The 24,469-nt window shown below is 35.3% G+C and overlaps 1 protein-coding gene across 1 annotated transcript in view; it reads right to left on the bottom strand.

Annotated features, from left to right (window-relative positions):
* The window catches only part of LOC135206430 (major facilitator superfamily domain-containing protein 12-like), a 118,679-nt gene extending 117,952 nt beyond the window's left edge, over positions 1 to 727 (bottom strand). Inside the window, exon 1 of the mRNA XM_064237810.1 lies at positions 367 to 727. The gene's annotated coding sequence lies outside the window, so the exon portion shown is untranslated. The remainder of the gene's footprint in view (positions 1 to 366) is intronic.
* Between the last annotated feature and the right edge of the window lie 23,742 nt (positions 728 to 24,469).

Below are 24,469 nucleotides of genomic sequence, written 5' to 3'. Positions count from 1 at the left end.
TGTAGTTCATAATTAATAAGTTATTGCTTTTTGAGTTACATAATTTTATATTTTCTGTACCACAATATATAATTCTTGTTATATTAGTATGGGAATTGGGTAAATTTTGACCAATGATAACAGTATTATGATAATATATATTTTTAAAGATATTTAATATTATTTAAATATTTTCAGATTTCTTTTTAATACTTTCTCACGTATAACAAACTATATTACATTAAAGCGGTAGTACCCTTATGAATCGACAACGAATCACATAAAATCGGATAACATAGCTCCTTAACCTTACCTTGAAGAAATCAAACAATCATTTATCTGTACATAAAATTAAAGAAAGTATCATTTCTTTCTTGAACTCCTTACCTGGCAAATGTCTGCAACTCCAAGCTGTCTTGCTTACGTAATACCCGGCTCCTCCAGGTAGTCCGGTGAAGTTTCGAAAACTTAAGATTTTGAAACGCTGGTCAAGAGATGAATGGTTGGCCTAACTTAAAAGAAAGTCCCTTCCCGTCAGGACGAAACATCACGACAAAACGTTAAACGCCTCACGCAAAACGTCACTTCCGAGAGAAACTCGACAACAGCTACTAGTGCAAAGCTAGCGCGATCAGACGTCGACCGCTGTCAGCAGCAGGAAGCGCCAAGAGACGCTCAGGCAAGAGTTAAACTCGACTTGCAACTGAGACTACAAGTCGGGGCTGAGCCTGCGTCTATGACCCCCGCCCCAACTCTTTCTCTTTTCTCCTTCAGCGTTGGCCTCCTCCTCCTCCTCCTACTCCTCCTCCTCTTCCCCCTCATTTTCTCTGAGTCCTCTTCTTGCGATGGCACCGCCAACATAGCCAGAAAGGAAGAGCAAGAGAGAAAGAGAGAGACCTAGGGATGGGGGATAGTTGTGAGAGAAAGGGGGTGAGGAATCTGGGTTGAGCCTACGTTTACGAACCCCCACTACAACTCTTTTTCACCCCTCCCTTACTGTTCGCTAACCACTTTTTCCTCACTTTCTCTGTTTCCTCCTTCTCCTTCAGAGATACCATCTCTGAAGAAGAGATTGCGAGATGTACCATAGAAGGAGCGAGGGGACGTTTGAAAATGACTGAGTGACATTGCAGGTCGGTTGCTTGGCTACAGCGAGTTTCGGTGACAACGAAACTCATAGTTGGTTCACTGACAACAGTGAAAACGTTTGGTATTCGACGTAAAATTTACGAAAAGGGTCATAAGATGAAACGATCGGAACGAAAATTCAATTAATTTGTAATTCTTTAACTTTGTGGCTTTCGTTCCCCGTGTGTCTAAGTCAGAACTACTTAAGAATACGCACTACATTGGAAGAATGATGGCATATGCTTACCATTCATTGCACTGTTAATCTTACCGCAAACTAGTCCTAAAGATTTGCCAGATTATTGCTTAAATCCTGCCATGAAGGTGTCCTTCACTCAGCCCACGCTAAGAATAGAACTGTAAGACATCTATAAGGGACTTTCTATTTGCCTGCAAGCACTGATCTACACTTTAATTATCCAGGCGATTTCAGATGACCTCTACGTACTATATCTGGGGGATCAAAATTCTGACAGGTGCAGGAAGCAAACGGGCGTAAAAATGATTATTTCTGTCGTAGTGATAAATTTACATATGTGCTAAATACAGCAGGTGTTAGACAGGCTTACCTTGCAGATGTTTACTTAAACACCTTCTGACGATGAGCAACAAAGGCAGATAATTTCACGTTCATCACGAAAGATTCTGAAAGAAAATTGCATATTCTCGCGGTGGCATTGAAAGACAGAAGCACAATAAGATAACAACACTGTTGTTTAAAGTGAATTTGTAATAAGAAATTAACCTACAGCTTAGCCGTTCATGCGAGTTACCCCTGTCCTTTAAGAAGGGAAAAAAAAAAACAAGGTAACCATCTATCCTCATCTGTTTTTTTTTTTCTCCCAGATGTCCGATAGATTGTGGTTCTATAGACTGTTGGTGAAAAAAATCTATACTGGCACTGAATATTAATGCCATGATGATGCCATGATGTTCAACGTTATTTCTGGCTATTCAGTTATGAAATATGGAGATATTTAAACTTAACCACTTTGTAACTCTTCATGATAAGAATAAACTCTCTCTCTCTCTCTCTCTATCTATATATATATATATATATATATATATATATATATATATGTATATCTATATATATATATATATTATTGTGTGTTGTGTGTGTGTGTATATATTAAGTATAAAGAGAATATGTATGTATAAACATACATACATATTCTCTTTATATATATATATATATAGAGAGAGAGAGAGAGAGAGAGAGAGAGAGTGAACTTTTATCACCAGAAATACACATCTCTACCACCTCATTGGAATGTCCGAGAATCGAACTCGCGGCCACCGAGGTGGCAGGCCAACACCATACCGATCACGCCACTGCTCCACTTACACTAATACGTGTACCACATCATCCTGATATTTATGAATACCTCGACTAAATCTTCCCACCGAACAATTTAACGGGGTGTTCAAGGGTAGTTGGAGGCACTTATTCTTGTCAACCAAGATTTAAGTGGTAGTTCTGGGTATCAGTGCCGCTATTTGTGAAACCAAGTGAATCTAGAGCCACTTTTTGTTGTCTGATACCGTAAGGGGGCCATATAATAAGCGATCTCAAATATCGGGCACTGTATCATGGCCATTCTAGAATTCAGTCAGTCCGGGTGGCCCTTAGCTTGCGGGTACAGTTAGCCACAAAATCATCTCTTATTTATCAACTGCTTTTTATCGACATCATTAGCAATAATAATAAAAGCACACGAGCGGTTTACAAACCCGTCTCATTTCATCTAACGCATCGATATAAACAATAAAAACCCCGTAGGAGGGGAGTGCCGTCAGTGTACCTCATCCGGTACAATGTAGGCATTACTTACGATTCTTTGCAGCGTTCCCTCGACCCCTAGCTTCAACTACTTTCATTCCTTTTACTGTACCTCCGTTCATATTCTCTTTCATCCATCTTACTCTACACCTTCTCCTAACAATTTTTTCATAGTGCAACTGTGAGGTTTACCTCCTGTCTGCAACACCTTTCAAACCTGTTACTGTCAATTTCCGTTGCAGCGCTGAATGGCCTTAGTTGCCCCAGTGCTTGACATAATTCCAAAAATCTAGATAAATCAAATCAAATCAAATTAAACAATAAACAAAAAGTTGAGTTTCAAGGGTTTTCTAAAGAGATATCGTCAAGAGCAAAAAAAAAAAAGTCGATCCACGTTCCATGTTTTCCAAAGACAGATGTCTCGCAAGAAAGTTCAAGAGCAGTCACGCGAGGAAGACTGGGCTTCGGTGCACTCGGTCCACCAAACCAAAAGAAAAAAAAAATGAAAGCAGCTTTTATTTTTATTGACTATTAGATTTTTTGTATTTAAATTATTTTAACCATTGCTGCTTTTTTTTTGTGGTGGGGTGGGAGGGATTCGAATTTCGCTGATAATAGGTTGAATGAAACATTTGAACTGAACGATTTGTTGATTTTTACATCATGGATAGTCCGGACGGTCTTTAGTCTCTTCAAAAATGAAATTGAATATATCTGTCTATTTATCTTTCTATATATCTATATATATATATATATATATATTATATATATATATATATATATAATCTATATGATATATATATATAAATATATAGATGTATTGTATGTAGACTTGTATATAACATGCGCATTAAGCTACAAATGTCCTTCAGTATCTAATTCGCTCTACCTCGGAATAATATATTTTTCATATATGTTAATATATATATGAGAATATATTAATTCCGAGGTAAAGCGAATCAGATATTAAAGGACATTTGTAGCTTAGTGTGTATATGTGAATCACGGTGATGTGATAAGACTCGTGTATAAATAACATTATCTCGCATATATATCTGTAGACAAATTATATATAGATATATATATATATATATATATATATATATATATATATATATATATATATATATATATTATATATATATATATATAATATGTGTGTGTGTGTGTGTGTGTGTGTATGTGTGTGTTTGTGTGTGTGTGTGATAATATATATATATATATATATATATATATATATATATATATATATATATATATATATATTCATAAAATTAAAGGTTAAGTCGTGAGCACGAATATTATCAGTTAGACAAAAAGGGAACACCTCTAACCTCTAACAATAAGAAACAATATTTTTAAGTAGTTTATCAGTGAAGCCTTTGAAACAAAGCATAACCGACCATAGTCTTGCCTTATCAGATGGAATCACGCAAAATTCGAGTAAACAACCGCAGTCATTAAAGAACGCTTGAAGCGTAGAGAAGCGGCCAAAAGACGCCTCAGAGGTGAATTTCATTTCTTACTGACGTCTCTCTCAACAGGTGTTCTGGAGACAACTCCATTCCTTGCTAGAAAAAGATACGGACTAGTTGAACTGAACTTCTTTACTGTGTGGCGTGGGATGAGGGTCGTTTCTGCTCGTCTGACTGGATGAGACTAACTGTACTTCAGCACTTTTTTTAGTTTTATTCTTTTGTATTTTCTGTAGCGAAGAATGAAAACATACTCAAGCAGACACACACTCACACATATATTATATATATATATATATATATATATATATATATATATATATATTATATATATATATATATATATATATATATATATATATATATATAATATATATATATATATATATATAGATATATATATATATATATATATCTATATATATATATATTATATCTATATATATATATATCTTATATATATTATATATGTGTGTGTGTGTGTTGTGTGCGTGTGTGTGTATATATATATATATGTATATATAATATATATATATATATATATATATATATATATATATAAATGGTATAAGCCACGAAGGAAAGATAAACAACGGAGTTTCTGCAAGATCTTCCGACTCAACGTCCTTTACTTAGCAGACAAACTGACTTGCATGAGAAATTGAGGGTACAGGAAAGGTCGTATAAGTGACAGATAGGGATTATAAGGAGATAGAATCTAACATACCTGGAGAATGAGTAACCTTTCCAAACAAGCATAAACATGGGTACAATTTAAGAACAAAAAGATTAAGTCTAACTACTCAGACACAGGGACAAGACAATTAAAGGATTATACAGGGCGACAGCTGACCACATTCAGATCTTTGGTAAACCAAAACTTATTCACAAAACATATTAAACATACATATACAATGAAAATATCTCAAAGGAAACTAATTTGTATTTAAGTCTGTAATTATATCTTTGAGGTCATTCTTAAACATGTTACAAATACAAGGGTCTAAATGAAACAGGCCCCGACTAATATTAAAATTACAATGGGAAGTAAGTTGTATTATGGCAGATTCTAAAACATTGCGTGATAAGACATCTTTTGATCTTGCAATTTATTCAGCGGTTGTTTTCACTTAAATGAATGAATATTGCATTAGATGTTTGCCCAGTTTTGACCGAATATTTATGCTGTTTTAATCTTACTTCTAAGCCCTTGCTCGACTGTCCGAGATAAATGGAGGGGCAGTCCATACAGGGAATTTTATATATTATGTTGTTGCTTTCCCTGGGGCCATTTTTTTATTAACATTCCTTTTAGTGTGTTATTAAAGGAAAAAACAAGGTTGATCTTAAAGGCTTTTAACAATGATTAATTTTAATGTTTCAAATCCATGAAAATAAGGAAAACTGAGAATGTTCTTAGGATTTTCTTTCTCTGTGTTACTTACACAATAAAACTTTTTGTGGGCTTTATTATAGCAGATATCTAATATATGTAAAGGATAACATAAATCTTTCCCTATTTTTCTTATGTATTCAATTTCTTGATCCAAGTATTGGGGACTGACAATGCTCAATGCTCGTAAAAACATAAAAGAAAAAATTGATATTTTGATGCTTAGATGGTGGCCTGGATAGAAATGAACATAAGTTAAGTTGTTGGTTGGCTATGAATACTGAATTTACATTAAAATGGATCTCTATGTATCAAAACATCCAAGAAAGGGAGGCAATTGTCTTTTTTCCAATTCTAGAGTAAACTTAATCGATGGTACCTGGTTATTCAATTTAGAGAGTAAATAATTTACATCAATACCAGCAGGCAGAACAGATAAAATATCATCAACATATCTATACCACTTTACAGGAATATAAATGATATTAGGTAAAAAGCATTTTTCAAAGAATTCCTTTTATCCATTATTACAAAAAGAAAGTGCATTTGTCAGCTTTAGTAATATGCAAGCTCTTATCTTTCTTCACTTCATGAATTGCATCTATAAACCTTTTTGGGAAATTCACTATTTTATTAGTTAATTGAAGTAAGCCGAAGAATAGATCTCTAACTAAATTCACTGAAGGTGATGCAGTTGTGTTTTTCATTCACCTTCCTACGTGGATTTTGTGGTGATATTGTGCTACATTGGATATATATATATATATATATATCTATATATATATATATATTATATATATATATATATATATATATATATATATATACATATATATATATATATACTATTGTATATATATATATATATACATATGCATATACGTTATACATAAATAAAAGCCTGTATACGAGTGTGCAGTTATAAAAACGACAAGCGGAAAGATAACCCGTTTAACTTAGGTGTTTGTATATCTCCTTGACCTCCAACGCACGATTCACGTTTAGCGTAAATTCTCGTGAAAATAAAATTTCGTACGATTCACTAGAGAGGTTGTTTCTTCATCGGGAATTGGCCCGTAACGGTTCGTTTTGTTTGGCTTTAGCTCGTCGCTGGCTGCGCATTTTCCGAAAATGCGCAGTATCTGATTTTTGTACGTGTTTGTGTCTGGGTCATCAACCTGTTGTTGTCGCGCCGTCTCTTACCCATCGTATTAATAGAACTGGCCGGGCTCTTTGAACGTCTCTCTCTCTCTCTCTCTCTCTCTCTCTCTCTCTCTCTCTCTCTCTCTCAAGTCTAATGAAAGCAGAATATTTTCCTTATAGCTGCTCCATCGTCAAACGACGTTTTCATGACAGTATGGATTATTACTTCTGCAAAATGTGAAATACTAACATCACCAACGTAGTACTCACGTGTCTAATGAAGACAGAATTTATTACTTCATAGCTTCTCTATCGTAAGCCGCCGGTTTCATGAAAGCAGGGTTTATTACCTCATCAAAATATCAAATATTAATGCAGTCTCTTGAAAGTTTTGTCGAAGGAATGTGCTATAAAAAAGTAAATGAATCACCTCAAAGTGCTCCGTCACTGGCCCAGATACACTCGGAAGCCTTTTGTCCTCGCGGGAATCTACGAACGTATATGCACACACGCACATACTTATCCACCCACTCATACACACACATACAAGCATGTACACACTCACTGCACGCTCGCAGCGCATACATATATATATATATATATATATATATATATATATATGTATATATATAATATATACATACATAGTACATATATATATATATATATATATATATATTTATATATATATATATATATACATACATACATACATACAAACATTGTGCAGCATTCCGAGACGAACAAACAAAATATCGGACCAAAATGTCATAGAGATATTTTGGTATTATCACTCTGTTTTTCATCTATTTGTGGAACTGAAGCTATCATCGACCCATAGAGATAGAAGAGAGGGCACTGAACCAAAGATGTGTGACCTAATATAGAATAAGCACTAATCATGTTTAGGAGGCATTCTTCTGTTGTCATTATTATTATTATTATTATTATTATTATTATTATTATTATTATTATTATTATTATTATTTTGTTAAAAAAAATCAGTGTTCTAAAAAACTGTATAGTAAAAATCCATAATTATATAAATAACTTGTATTATTTACTAAGGTGATAGAATACAACAACGCATCTTATTTAATAATTTGTACGAAATTTTAATTTTACCTAATTTTATGAATCGATTCATTCTTTATTGTTATGGCTTTGGTGTTTTTCTCACTCCGTTTTGAATATACACTGACTTCCCTTGTTGCATTTAGAGCGACAGTTTTTTTTTCCAATTTTTTTTATTCTTACCTTTTCTAATTTATGTTAAAACTAAAAACATTTTCAAAAGTCTATTGCCAAACGATCACCCCAGTGGCTTTATATATATATCCTTGGCAATGGCACCTCTGCAAAGCCCAAACTCCACTACATACGCCCCCAAAATTTCCGAAATCAGCTGATGACGGGTGACAGAGTGCGACATAGCGCCAATCGGATGGTCTGCGAGCTTCATCATGTCACGAATCACGAGAACCATTTTTCGTATTTCGAGGCCACAAGACGAGAGTGCCCGGAGGTCGCCGCCGTGCGAGCGCGCGTGCGTGTGTTTGTGCGCGCCTCAAGGTTCGGGCATTACGGGTTCCTCCGTCGTTTCTCCGAATAAGGAGAATAAGAAGAAAAATCGGCAGAGGAAGAATGAGCGCGATGAAGTACGATAAGAAATCGCCTGCTCTCTCTCTCACGTTATTTAGTGTCGAGCTGCTTTATGCTTAAGCGTTATCTGACACCAAGGAGAATCGGACTTTAATTTAAGAGTTTCTGGAAACATGATAAACCTGTAAGAGAGAGAGAGAGAGAATAACGGATACAGTTAAAAAAAAAATTTTATGTGGTGCAGTAGGAAGGATGGGGGGAGCAGCCAACGAGTGGTGTTTGTGAGGTAAATGTTGGCGCATGATAAAGAAAAAAAAAAAAAAAAAAAAAGATATATGCGTAGCAGAGTTCTCCTTGGTCCATAGCTGGACCCTCTCCAAATAGGCTCAGAGAAGTTGGTAACTAAATTAGGACAGAAATTAAAACTGCCAGCATTTCTATAGTCAGGGTAATAAAGAATTGTAACAGTAAAAATTTTGTTGATTGTTTAAGCAACCTAAAAGCTAAAAATGTAAAAAAAAAAATAGATCGTCATGAAAAGGCGCATTGGTTTGATAGATCAGTGGTGGTGAAAGAAAAAAAAGTGCAAAATTAGGATCAAATATATCATAATTATTGCTACAACCAAAGCGAACTATTATATATATATATATATATATATATATATATATATATATATATAGTATATATATATATATATATATATATATATATATGTATATATATAATATATATATATATATATATATCTATATATATATATATATTATATATATATATATATATATAAAACTTCGATAAAATAAACGCATGATAAAACTCACTTGCGATACCATAATTTCTTACTTAGAAAAATAAAATCTTCAAAGATAAAGAAGACCAGAAATAACGGACGAATGTACATAACTTTAATGGCCGAATGTAAATTGTGGAATCGTGACCTGCAACGGGCGATAAACGTAAAGAAACCCAAACATTACGTACATAATATGTAGTTATGATTACGGGTTATGGATGGAAACGAAAATTTGTAAATTTCACGTGATAAAGAATAATAACGCCATATCATTCATTCATTATAAAAAAAAGACGCAGAGTTTCATGTTAAGTAAAAGATAAATAATATTAGAATATTGTGCACATAATGAGCACATTTTTATTTGGACTCAAAATATATTCGCTTATTGAATGAAATTTTTTCATAGGTTGAAAGTGAAAGAAAATCATGTAACGGGAAATAATCTTAAAATTGAATGGCAACATCCAGGGCATTGTTGATTTATTTTTTCACACTGCTTTGGAATTCTTCCCCTGCTCCAGTGCTCCTAGTTTCTTTGTAATCTTCTCTCTCTCTTCTCTCTCTCTCCTCTCTTCTCTCTCTCTCTTCTCTATATATATATATATATATATATATATATATATATATATATATATATATATATATTATATAATTATATTTATATCATGGACTATGGTAAGGGCGACGATAGATGATTGTATGTCATTACTGCAATATTATATAGGTTCCTTCCGCCCTCTCTCTCTCTCTCTCTCTCTCTCTCTCTCTCTCTCGTTCACATTCCAGTGCTACTTCCAACAGACTCTTACACGATCTTTTGAAAGGTCATGGGCACCGATATTTGTTTGAATTAAATTTGCTTGCCTTTCATAAATAATCATATATATATATATATATATATATAATATATATATATATATATATAATATATATATGATAGAGAGAGAGAGAGAGAGAGAGAGAAAGAGAGAGTGATATGGGCGGAAGAAAGCTTATTCAACATTATTACAGTAATGCCAAACAATCACACAATCACGTCTATTCGTTGCCCTTACCACAGTTCATGCAAATATATATATATATATATATATATATATTATATATATATATATATATATACATATATATATTTGCATGAACTGTGGTAAAGGCAACGAATATATATATATATATATATATATATATATATATATATATATATATAGCACAGAAACCAGGAACACTGGAGCAAGGGTAGAATTCCAAAGTAATGTAAAAACTAAGTTAACAATGCCCTGAATGTTGCAATTCAATTTCGAAATTGTTTCCCGTAGCATGATCTTTCTTTAATTTTCAAATTTTGAAAAAATTCATTCAATAAATGTATATATATATGTGTGTGTGTATGTAAATATATCCATATATATATATATATATATATTATATATATATATATATATATGTGTGTGTGTGTGTGTGTGTTTACCTAATGCTTTTCCGTTCTTGATAAGGGACGTTGTTGACAGCTTGAAGTCTCTCGATTAGCTGCAGAGTCTTTGAGCGATGATGCTAACCTTATGCACTTTCCTTGACCTTAGCTGACGTTGATCGCCATTCCCAGCTGGGTCGACTGGTAGAAAGTAGGCTGGGAATCGGACCAGGGACTTTGCTAATGCGAGGCAAGGGCTAAAGAGCGAGAGAAAGTGAGAAAGATGAAAAAAAATAAAGTGTGATTTGGAGGTAAAGTAAAAAAGCCAAAAACTCGGTCTAGCAATGGGCCGAGCGGATGCTGCAATCGAACTTGAATAATGTTTACAGTGTACCACCGTGAGGTGCGCTGACAGCACCAAAGATTTTAGATTTATAGCACTACCACCCTTCGATGAGGGGGATGGAGGGGCTGGGTGTGGTGGGGGGGGGGGGGGGGGCCTAATATTACGTGATGAGGCTGCTCCATTACGAAGAGCACCCTGGAAGAACCTTGCACCAGACCTTCAAGAAACTGGATATTCTGAGGCGCAGTTTGAACAGGTATACCAAGGTTCTCAGAACCTGAGAGTCCGAGATGAATATCGCTGTTCTCTGAACTTCGGAAAGTCTTGGCGTCGTGAAAAGTGACGTGAATTTAGGAGAAGTACCTCAAATCACTATTTTGTAGTTTCTGGAAAAAGAAAAAAAATAGAACTGGAAGCCTGTGGGAAAATTTTCCTTGCGGAGTGACGGTCGTGCATGAGAGCTTATGAAGATGGACATTTATATTCTTGTGAGCGATTGAAATTTATATTCTTAAATCATTCTTAGAATCGGGCTTTTTTTTTCTATGTGAAGTAGCTATGCGAACAACCACGGTGCGTTTATGCTCTATGTTAAACATCCTCAGTGTACCGATAAAATTGCATCCTGTAAATAATGATAATAAAACTTTATGTTTACATCGTCTTCGTTGAAATTATTCGCAGCTGTTAATAAAGTTGTATGTTTAGCATTTATAAGCGTATAAAATAATTATGATTTTTTATGATTCTTTTTTAAAATATTTTTAATGTTTACATCGTCTTCTTTGAAATTATTCGCAGCTGTTAATAAAGTTGTATGTTTAGCATTTGTAAGCGTATAAAGAAATTATGATTTTCTTGTGATTTTTTTTTTTTATTTTTTAGCAACAGAAATATTTCATAGCCAACTGCAGAAATGATTGTGATTTCGTCAGTGGTAATCAATCAATCCATCGTGATTGAAAAGGCGGCTTATCAGATTCCGTAGCCTACATTCAAACGATTCAGTATTCTAAGGAAACAAGATCGAACTTTTTATCACGCGCGCTACATCACCATACTAAGTCTTTTTACATGACCTGGAATACTGTAATACATGTCGGTTGTCTGTCTGTACATTATCACTTCGGTGTTGGTTTAAACCAGTAGTTCTTAACCATTTTCATCCTATGATCTCCGAGACTCTCCAGGATATTACCGTAACCCTGCAATAAATTTTGAATTGGTAAACCATGTGAAAAGTTAAGATTAAAAACAAAATGAGAGGAAGGCCGTGATTTATTGCAAATACCACGAAAAAGCTTGAAAAATTCAACGTAGCCTCTACAAATGCCAGAACATTGCAAATTCCACAGAACTATTGAACACTATACAAACAACAAAACCTACTTCTCATTCATTCAGTGGGAGGGTTGAAATTGTTTTGTAGCCGTTAGTTTACCAAAGCGAAGTAGCAAGCTGCACTTACCAAAACTGATAAAAACCCAACTGGCTAATCCAAATATATGAAAAGAGATTATATTTTCCCGAACCCTTTATGACCCCTTGAGAAACCTCAAACGACCCCCAGGTTAAGAACCGCTGGTTTAGACGAAGCCAGTTTATGCTTCTAAGGCGGCCCATATGTATAGTAAAGTGTTAAAGGGTCTCAGAGGTCTGGTGTGGACCTCTGAATATCAACTAATCGAGACAATTTGCTCTTCGAATAAGGAGAGTTACTGTAATGGTCAAAAAGCGAACTATTTTCACAGCTTCTTTATTTTAATGCATTTTTGTATATGAATATAATTAACCATAATTTGAATGAGCCCATTTCCCAATGACTTAATACAAATGCTATAAATGAATCTAGTTACCCAAATTTACTTTGCCCCTGAGACCTCCCCAGGCCATCCCTTCCCCCCCCCCCCCCCCCCCCCTCCCCCCCCCCCCCCCCCCCACTTGGTTGAACATGCGGTCCGTAGTTGGAGATTTACAATAGATCATTAATAATGGTATATGGAATAACCAAACTAGGAACAAATTACAGAAATCCGTTCGAAAACAGTTGTAACAAAGAACAAATTATCTGAAAGAATGACTGAAAACTGTACCCAAAACAATTATGAAGCCTGCCTCCTGAAACGAGTGAGGGGCGATAGGGGAGCTTCCTACAGTTAACCTTGAGATGATGGAAGGCTTCCATAAGCTGAGGACTAGTTAAGGGAATTTAAGTACCTGACAAGTAATATATGTGCCTAAGAAGAAATGACTAGTTGAGTCGTTCTTCACTTTAAGTACCTTAACTTCCTGGTTGATTTTAACATACACTAGGTGATCAGGGTAACAAATTGGGCAATAGCCACGATTGGCTCAAAACCTTCCTGCCCTGTTTTCGCTTTCTTGACCTAAGTGAGCTATTCCATTGTCCTCTTTCACAAGACACATTCTAATTTCACAGTGCTTCTTGTGTTAATGAAGGCTGGTGTATTTATCTGTAATTGATCTCGAATGTGTAATTTGATGTCACTTTTAGAAATGTTTTGTATTTTTTCCTTGGTCTTGATATCAGCATATCTAGCGAGAAGAATGAGGTTCAATTCCCTGGGAAGGTATCACGCCTGTCCCTTTTCCATGAAATCACGATGTATTCTGTTGATTTATTTAACAATGATCTAATACCTCGTAGCCAGTTGATTGCGGTGGATAGCAGCCAGGATAGAGACGGGCGTGAGGCTAGGACTCTCATTGCAAAGTGCTTGATGAAAATCTGATAGGATACAAAAAAAACCTTGTAAACGAATTAAGCGAGGATTTTATATAGATATATTTATCATATAATATAATTATACTATATATAAATTATATATAATTATTATATATGTATATATATATATATATACATAATATATAATATACATACATGTGTATATATGTGTGTATGTATGTATGTATGTGTATTATACACACACACTATATATATGTATGTATGTAATGCCAAGCTTTCTGATAAGCAAAAAATATCTGCTCAGAGGTGATATTAACTGATCTAAATAATAGTGAGAACACCATATGGCACGTGGAAGATTATCATTCAGATTAATTGTTTCATTTTCCTGTTTCTTACGAAGCAATTTCACATTTACTTTCCAATCGACCCTCTTTTGCACCATCTAATTTCTGGCAACATTTCCTCTTCGAAAACGGAACTCGGAGAAGGCCTTGTGGGCCACTAAGAATTCGTTCGTCACTTTGACATTATCCAGAACTCATAAACATTCAACTGACATCTTATTGACTCTGCTGAGAACTGTGACGTCACTGCCAGGTTCGTGACGTCAGTTTTGCAATTACTGAGGCGATATCCATGGTCACTTTTGAAGTCAGGGAATCATTTTCCTCACATAAAAAAAAAAAAGATGAAGGAAGACAATATCTTTCGTCTTTGCGAAACACAAAAGGAAAGGAGAGCGGAAATAACGTCGTAGAATTCGGAGGGAATGTCGTCATAGCCCATATTGCATATTTCGTCATTTTCAATAACACTGGTATTAGCTAGACTCGAGGGCAACGGTGATTACTGGCTCTGCTAATCACGGTGTAGGTCCTTTAATGAACTCAGATGATATAAGGTGAATTGTTTCCGTATTCTGTATGAGAGACGAATCGAAGTGATTCCTTTTGATGGTTTTAAGAAAAAATACTTATGTCGTTTCACAGATTTCGCATAATGTTTGGCCATACGAACATTAGTACAAATCAATTTGTATAAAGATGAAAAACATGCGGTTAGGAAAGGAGAGAGAGAGAGAGAGAGAGAGAGAGAGAGAGAGAGAGAGAGAGAGAGAGATTGGTTGATTGATTTATTATAACAACTCAAACTGGCGTTACAGGGCTGATTGATTGATTATAGCTAGAACTGGCATTACAACACCTAGGTTATTGACACCAGAGAGAGAGAGAGAGAGAAGAGAGAGAGAGAGAGAGAGAGAGAGAGAGAGAAGACTCGGTTTTCATTATGCCAGTTCTTCATGTTTAGCTTCAGCTCTCAGAAATTTAGGCTAAAAATGAGGCAACTAAAAAAAGCATATTTAAAATGACAGTGAGAATGCCATTTTCCCTTCGCACTGATATTCGCCAAATCATTGGCTAACTCATCATTTAGTCCCGTTCACTTTCCTGCGCGACTCTCATTCTTCGTATTGTTGTTATTACATTTTTACATCCCTTTGTTTCTCTTGGTGTATGATTTATTACTAAATCCGTGTCCAGCGAGCCTGAAGGCTTCGTTATCGAGCTCTGGCAACCTACCGTTAGAGCAGAAATCGGGCATACTAATGACCACTAAGTTGTCAGGACACGATAAAGAAATCTTCAAACTCACAGAAAGTGATAATACTGTTTTTACGATTTTAATCTTTATTTTCCCTTTTCTCATCACCATTTTTCAGTTAATTTGCTCTTCCTTATTTGCCTTTGCCAGTTTCTCTCTATTTGAATTACATTTTAGCCTTAGATTATAGAGGGTGCAACATGAGTTTATGCAAATATTTTGGGGAATGAAGTTGGAGAATCTGGGATATGGGGGGAGGGCGGGGTGCCATATAGAAGGAGGATGGAGTGATTAGGCCAATGTGAATAAAGTGCCTCCTGATCAGATGTATTACTTAGTGGTATTCATTGGACACCGATAAAAAAAAAAGTAAGCCTAACTGAATCTTCCCTCTATCAAAGGTAGGCTAGCTTCTTCATTACTCTTATCAAATATTTCAAATGTATTTTTAAAAGTCTCTCCCCTCCCATCTAAAGTATTCATCAGAACCAGTCTTAGGCCTAGACCTAGTCATGATTCCTGGTTCGAAAAATTCCGTGACTAGGCGGCAGGACAGAGCGCTGAAATTCAAAGTTCTCAAATGAACTTGGCTCAGCAACATTTACACTACTTACTTGATATGTAAAGCCATATGTTACCATTGCTACCTAATCATTTAAATCAGATTAATTGCAAGAAAAAGAATCATAATTAAAATACGATCAATCCACTTCCCTCATTGACATCAAACATCCACCCCCCCCACCCCCCCCCCCCCCCCCCCCCCAAACCAACAGACCCCACCCTCCACACATCCCAGGCTACCCCGGCTTCTCACTACCAACCTCCTCCGCGTGAAAGCAGCAGTAATGATAACGGTTATCTTAAAATTCCCCTCACCAAAAAAAACAAAGCCTTAAAATGCGTGTTTATTGAACATTTTCTGCTCATAATTACTTTTTCTTTCATTCCTTAAAATATTTGCATAAACTCGTGTTAAACTCTGTATAAGAGGCATGACATGGTTCCACGGTGACATATTTCATATCTTCTGCTCAATTTTTTGACTGAGGGCCATGCACTGTTAGCGGACAGGCCATCTTCTATTAAACACCCACAGAGAGAGAGAGAGAGAGAGAGAGAGAGAGAGAGAGAGAGAGAGAGAGGACTTTATGCTCACTTTTCGAAAGGCTGCACGCACGTAAGTCCTCTCGTTTTCGAGTATAAGATATTCGTTTTTATTGAATACTGATGGAGCGTGTCTTTTATCTCTCTCTCTCTCTCTCTCTCTCTCTCTCTCTCTCTCTCTCTCTCTCTCTCTCCAACCTAGCTTAACTGAAAGCAATCTGTCAATAACCAGGTAAGGAATTCAATATTTCTATCAATATGAGCATACTTAATTTGTAAGGAAACTAGCCCATACTATTCCTTTCTTCCATCGGCTTGGGGATCGAACGCTGGTCTACTCGCTTGTGAGAGGAGATGACTGCCACTTACAGAGGGAGTAGAATACACGCATGATATGAAAATGATTTTGTTTCCAGAGAAGTGGAAGACTTAGAAAAAGATCAATGTTTGCTTCTTTTTTTTCCACTGATTCCATCTTCTTTCATATCTCTTCGATCGAAACTTCGTCACACCTGACCTCATCTAGAGCTCTCGGTCTCAGTCACGACTCACGGTGGTTTTAGTCTAATATTTATTCTTCTTATTCTTCTTCATTTATTCACATGGGCGATTCTTGTATTTTATCACTTGGCGTTACTGGAACGCTTTTATAACTTTTTAAGAAGTCTTATGAATAGAAAAGAAAGAACACTCACACAGACACACGCACACACAGTGGTGAACACTGATAGTTATTCTAGCATAGAACGGGTCATTTAAATAAGTAATTTGAATAAAAAAAAACAGACAAATTTTTGCTAAAGCTGTCGAACACCCCAACGAATACTGCAACCTGCCATTTTTCAGATGTAATCTAATGATAGGGTTTTGTGCATAGCACGATATCTAATTAACTGGTTTTCGCTTGGTTAGTCAAAACAACGACATCTGTTACACCATTCATATAATCATTAATATACTTCAGCAATGCCTTATTACTGGCACAACCAGAAGGGAAAGGTCTGCTTTCATTTCCGGTATCCGAAGCTTGTAACATTACAAAACTGCGAATTTTTGTATCAGTGGGAAGATAAATGTTTACATATTTCTTTCCGTCCTTCCATCGCCAAAACTTGTAGCCTTTTAGTGTGAGAATAACTGTTTATATAGTGCATTTCATACTTTTAAAATAACAACTCTATAAAAATAGACATTTTTGAGCGCGGAAACATTGATTAATCAGTTTCATACTTTGAAGAATAAATATTTTTACTGATAATGAGCCAGTGAGGAATGAAATACACTCCAAATTTTGTGTTAGATTTCTCTTTTATATATGAATTTGGATCACCATCATCCACTGCACGATCTAGCGTGAACATACTTTTCAAAGGTCTTCTATAAATTCGTGATAAATATGCGAAAAGGAATTCTCTCTCTCTCTCTCTCTCTCTCTCTCTCTCTCTCTCTCTCTCTCTATATATATATATATATATATATATATATATATATATATATATATATATATATATATATATATATACATTGTGTATGTGCAATATTATACTTTTGTAGAACACTATTAGTTAGCAAGCGAGAATACGATACGGGGGGACCATAACTTTCAATATTAATGCTATGCCACAAGTTATGTTTTATTTGATCTACCCTTAAAGCTTTGTTTTCCACTTTTTGCTATGAGGAAATGAAAGGTAAAAGCCGATTTACGATATTTGTTGACTAATAATGTGTTAATCTTAACTATTGAATAAAAAAAAAAAGGGCAGAACAAGCCTGCACCAAAGAGTCAAACCACAACTACGATTACCGAGTCAAGGCTTACGTAAAGTCAAACGATTGATCCACTCAACCACGCGTGCAACATGTGCAGTGGTCAAGAGTAATTGAAGCGCTAGCACACACAACAGCGCTGGCAGCGTCTCCCCGGAAACAAATAATATATTCTACCCTTGCCATGTTTGTTCAACCATTTCCATATCACTACACTTAAGTCATGCATTTTTAAAGGTGTTCACAAACTTCCTTATCGTACTGGGCTTGTGAAGATAATGAGTCTTAGGGGCTTGTGAATATAATGAGTCTTTAGTGGGCGTTAAGTGTGAGTAAACAATCTAGTTGAAGGTTGGAGGCATAGGATTTGCAACGGCACCTCTCAGAAATCAAGATTTTCCACCCGTAAGTCACTCTAAGCCAGAGGTCTCCAAACTCTTTGGTATGAGGGCCACTCTATATATTTTGCACGGCTTTTGCAGACCACAGGGGAAAAAATCAGAAACGTCAGTTTCATGTATTTCACTATTTCAAACTGAAGTGAAACAAATGGGAGATATTCAAAACAAAACTTGTTAGCTAATATTAATCAGGGTAAATATATATATATATATATATATATATATATATATATATATATATATATATAGATAGGATAGATAGATAGATAGATAGATATATAGATAGATAGATGATAGATAGATAGATAGATAGATATATATATATATATATATATATATATATATAGATATATATATATATATATATATATATATATCTATATCTATATATATATATATATATAGATATAGATATATATATATATATGTATATACTATATATATATATATATATATATATATCTATATATCTATATATATATATATATATGTATAGATATATATATATGTATATATATATACTATATATAATTGCCTTTATTTTTATGCAGCCACATTAATGTGAGGATGGTATTGCTCTTATTTTTTCCTTTTAAAAACCTCACTGTGACTGGTAAAACTGAGATTTAATTGGCTTCTGAATATTAGCTGCGGGCCGGATGAATTCATGTGTCTGGACGGATGTGACCTCCGGACCATAGTTTGGGGATCCCTGCTCTAAACGGACCCAGCGTCCCATTCGTGTACCAAGGATAAACTGGTTGGATAAAGGTCATTTACACCAGCTTTTTAAACTGGTGCTACCAAAGAAGTGCAGTAGTCATTACTTCACATGAAACGTTATCTTTTGAACTCAGTAGGAAAGTATGCATTCAGGAACAAAAAAAAAAAAAAAAAAAACTCGCTCTCGATTAATCTCGTGACATCTTTCCCCGTATGTGCAGACCGTTTTACCTTACTGGAGAGACAAGACATTTCATCTAGTCTCTTTGACTGGAGATAATATACCAAAGGTAAGCAAGGCGTGCCAACACTATGAGACACGCACGTACAGTACGTGAATCGCCTTAATTTGGCGGTATGCACGTCCCTCTTGACTGGGCAACATCCAGTGGTGTACATCAGGCCTCTAACCCCATTCAACAGTTAATTACATCTTGCTCTAGCACGAAGTCTGCTTAATATAAATCTCGAAACCAATCCCCAAAAAGAGTTTATAGCCGTAAGGAAATGAGAACCACGGCCCACGTTTTATGAAACAGGTTAATTAATTCTTTCACTTCTACTGCTGCTATGAATTTCAGTCGCTTTGTGAAGAGAAAATGACACCTTTACTAAAACCCGAAACTATGTTTGACTATTATGTTATAGTTAAACAAATCAACTTTCTTACTGACGAGTCAACTCAGATAGTATTTTGCTGATCCGTTCGTTGACTTTCATTCAAATATGGATGCGTTCCATACTGTCATGAAGTATTCATCATATATTTTGTACCGAGTCGAATTGTCATCAATTTGAATTAGCAATAAGGTTTTCGATATTTCCGCGTCAAAACTGTCATTTCATTTTTAATATCGAGCATATCTAAGATTGGAAATAGACTGTAAAATAGTTGTGAACTCAAACTTCAATGTGTGCATTTACTCTTTGCTTATCGTCCCATCTCTTTCGAAAATATATGATAACACTGAATACCTATCAACAATTAAAGCCTTCGCCGTCCTCCTCATCCGCAAGACCGTAATTATCCAGCAGATGATAATGTTCTTAAAAGATTATTCCGCGTGTGGTCAAGTTGATAAAACAAGTTAGCTACTGATTCACGCTTCTGCAATTGGCTCCAGCGGGGCTCGGATTTGACTCCAGGCTCTGGGTGCTTTGATTACGGATGACTGATTGATTGATTATGAAATTTAGGTCTCGAGGACCAAGCGCCGGAATCCATCAGGATAATTCGGCGCCTTAATGAAGATGAATATATAAATTAATACGATTAATTATGAATAAGTGAATGATAAGTGTTCAAATCTGAAGGTAAAAAAATGAAGAATGATGATAGATAAAACCAATACAAAGATAAATGATTAAACTTTTATATTTAGAAATATATACTTTATAGAATAAATTACTAAAATCTTTACTAAATATACTAAAATCATATCTCATTAAAATAACCAGCTTCTTTCAGATAACCCATAAGGTTGAGACATCTCGTCTTGACTCAGTATTTTATTTCAACCAACGCCTTGTTCAGTCTGTCACTAAGCTCGTGCTTATCCGTTTCATTCATGCAGCTTTTTATAGACTAAAGCAAAAATGATCTCAACATCCCTTTGATAAATAACTGAGATGATGTCACGGAAACACCAGAGAAGGAGAGGGAGTACTTACTGTACTGTAGTCTAATATCAATCTACCATGTAGATTTAATTCAGTTTTATCAGGGAAACATCTCTCAGTGATAAATCTTCCTTAATCATAATGAGTGCCATTGTCATATTAAAAGTAGCAAAGGTTCTAAATTACTTCAGGGGCTATGCTATACCTGCAGGCTTGATTAGGTTATTTGTCGGCTGTTGTGAATGGATGTATTGCTTAAGAACTTTGACTTTTTGTATACAGTACAAGAAGCAACATTCCTTTTGCCATTGTCAAATTATATATGTACGTACATCGCTTGTTGCCCCTCAGGGTTTCAATGCTCTATAAAAAATCTAAGATCTCTGCGTCATTGACAGTCTATCATGAATAAAATATCTGATGTCAGTAATTTATACTCTGGATATCAGTAATCCGTTTCTAGAGTCAAACCCAAGCCAGTGCAGCCGGAGCCAGGTACAAAAGGTGAAGAAGTCGCTCGTTTTGTCCGCTAGATCGCTCGGGGCGTTGGGGGTTGGGGGAGGGTGGCGGTGAGTTACGGGCTGCCCTAAAGAAAGAGTCCATGCCAGCACCAATATCTAAAGAATATCTTTGGATATTGTCCAGCACAAGGCTGGCTTAATTTAAGTTGTAAGCACGGGGAACGTTACTGGAGAAACGACATTAGGATCTGCAGACCGGTCGACGTGTGGCGGCTTTATCCCAGCGGCATATGATAAATTATTATTTTTTTTTTTATTATTATTCAGAAGATGAAACCTACCCATATGGAACAAGCCTACTGACTTGAAATTCAAGCTTCCAAAGAATATGGTGTTCATTAGGAGGTAGTAAGAGAAGGTAATATAGAAGAAAAAGATACCACTTATTAAAAAAAAATAATAAATTAATAAATTAACGAATAGATAAAAATGTATGAAGATACAAAGGGAATAGTGTTATGGTAGTAATGTATTACACTTTCGCTTGAACTTCTAAAGTTCCGATTGCACGACTTCGTTTGGGAGGCTGTTCCAAGTCTAACAGTGTGAGGAATAAAGGACCTCTGAACTGAGAAGTTCGATAGCGAGGCACATTTACTGCAGATTGGCATTTTTCAGCAAATCGCGCCAATTTATATGAACAATTCAAGAATCGTTTACCTAATTCAAGAGAAATAATTAATGATATTCAGCGTATTACTGAATTTAATGAAAAGGCTTATAAAAAAAAACTTTTAAAAATGTGTATAATAGAAGGGAAGTGAAGATTAAATGACTGGACAAACAAAGATGTTATTTTGCTATGCTTGTTAATAGTGAACGAAATAACGAGCAAAAGATGATTGTACATCTGAAACAAAACAATTTAATTTGATAATACGACTAATATAGAGTCATAGAGATGTTGCAAAATCTTTGAAGAAAGTGAAACGTGGAAATGAATGTGAGGTGATTTGTACAAAAAAGTCTTATTATTTATTTTGTAGTTGTCATGCCGTTAGTTTTTTTTTTTTATAAGAAAAAAAATATTTCATAATATTGCCTTGTGTGTATAAGAGCGTAGCAATGTTAATGTGTTATGTAGTTAAGATGATATGTCATACAAAGACAGTTTTGTACCATGCCCGTTCGTTACTTTATGGTCCAATTTTCGATTTTGCCAAATAAAACCTAAGGACATCATTCGGTTGAAAGGTTTCAGGAGATCCTACGTCCCAGAAGAAAGTCTAAGAATTAGGACGATCTTAGAATTTATGTAACTTAAGGATTAGAACAACAACAATTAGAGATCAGGTTAGAACATCACTGTCTCGTTCATATGGTGTGTCAATAACTCATCATATTCTGAGCAACACACTGTGTTATAACCGTTTGCAGATCGAACACCTGTTTCGTGAATGGGTCATTGTGAAACGGGTCTCAGCGATAGGCCTCAGTAAGGGACCAGGTTCGATTCCTGGCAAGGGTTGCATTTCTAAGTACACTTGGACAGTCTGGTTTCCCCGCTCAATACTCAGTGTTGAGTAAGTCATTCACTTTCAAACACACAATTTCGTACCACACCTGTTTGTTAATGTCGTGTCTCCTTTTCTGTTTAGCCTTTCATTCTCGTATCTGTTGCACTGATAGCACCTCGTGAATTATGTACTTAAAAGTTGGTCGTATCCCACAGATAGCATCCAAAGTGGGCGTAAGGCTAGCAGCCTCATCTCAAGAAACTTGAGATGATGAAAGCCAGAAGAGTGATGTCCTCTGAAGCTATACTTTCAAATGGAATATATATATATATAATTATATAATATAGTATAATATATTTTATATCTATATATATATATATATATATAGATATAATACTTATATATACATACACACACACACACACAACTACACACACACACACACACACACACATATATATATATATATATATATATATATATATATATATATATATATAGTGTACGTCTGTGTGCTGTTTCATTCATCTCCTGTTCTCTAGAACGATTTTTCCACTTTCTCGGCGTGCAAATATTAGCTTTGTTCTGGCAAGTCTGTTTGCAACGCGTCGCTGTGGCTTCTTCCTCAAGACAGCAAGTGTAGGTGGGTGAAAGTGACGGTTAATGCATGTGGTTAGTGCATAAACAGACATTCTCTCTCTCTCTCTCTCTCTCTCTCTCTCACACACACACAAACATCAAAGGTAAGAAATGTAACAGTACCTTTCGATCTTTTTTCGTTTGTATTTGATCTCTCTCTCTCTCTCTCTCTCTCTCTCTCTCTCTCTCTCTCTCTCACAAACATCAAAGGCAAGAAATGGAACAGCAACTTTCAATCTCTTTCCTTTGTATTTACTCTCACCCTCTCTCTCTCTCTCTCTTACAAACATCAAAGCCAAAAAATGGAACAGCAACTTTCAATCTCTTTCCTTTGTATTTACTCTCTCTCTCTCTCTCTCTCTCTCTCTCTCTCTCTCTCTCTCTCTCTCTCTCAAACATCCAAGGTAAGATATGTAACAGTACCATTCAATTTTTTTTCTGTATTTACCCTCTCTCTCTCTCTCTCTCTCTCTCTCCTCTCTTCTCCTCTCTCTCTCCTCTCTCTCTCTCTCTCACATAAAATATTGTCTGTAACCCATTTTCACATTGAAAACCATTCACTGATATCCACTTTCAGGTTATATACCTAAAATTTTTGTAACTGAAAAGTTCCAAAAGATTTCGTAATTGCCCTTGTAAATATTTGTAGGTTTTGGATAACAATGACAATAATACATAAGAATGACTGCAGTTCCTTGATAAGCGAACCTAGCAACAGGTAAGAATCCTCGAGGAGAATACTATTTCCTCCTCATGCGTGCACATGGTCATCACGTTTCCCTTATCCATCATCATCACGCTCCTCTTCCTTTGTTTTCAACCATGTGACGCCCTATAGTTTAGCCTCCCAATGATACGCTATT

Source organism: Macrobrachium nipponense, chromosome 11 (assembly GCF_015104395.2).
Source record: "Macrobrachium nipponense isolate FS-2020 chromosome 11, ASM1510439v2, whole genome shotgun sequence".
Taxonomy (NCBI): domain Eukaryota; kingdom Metazoa; phylum Arthropoda; class Malacostraca; order Decapoda; family Palaemonidae; genus Macrobrachium; species Macrobrachium nipponense.
The sequence above is the reverse complement of the archived record's forward strand: the minus strand, read 5'-3'. Positions and strand labels throughout refer to the sequence as shown.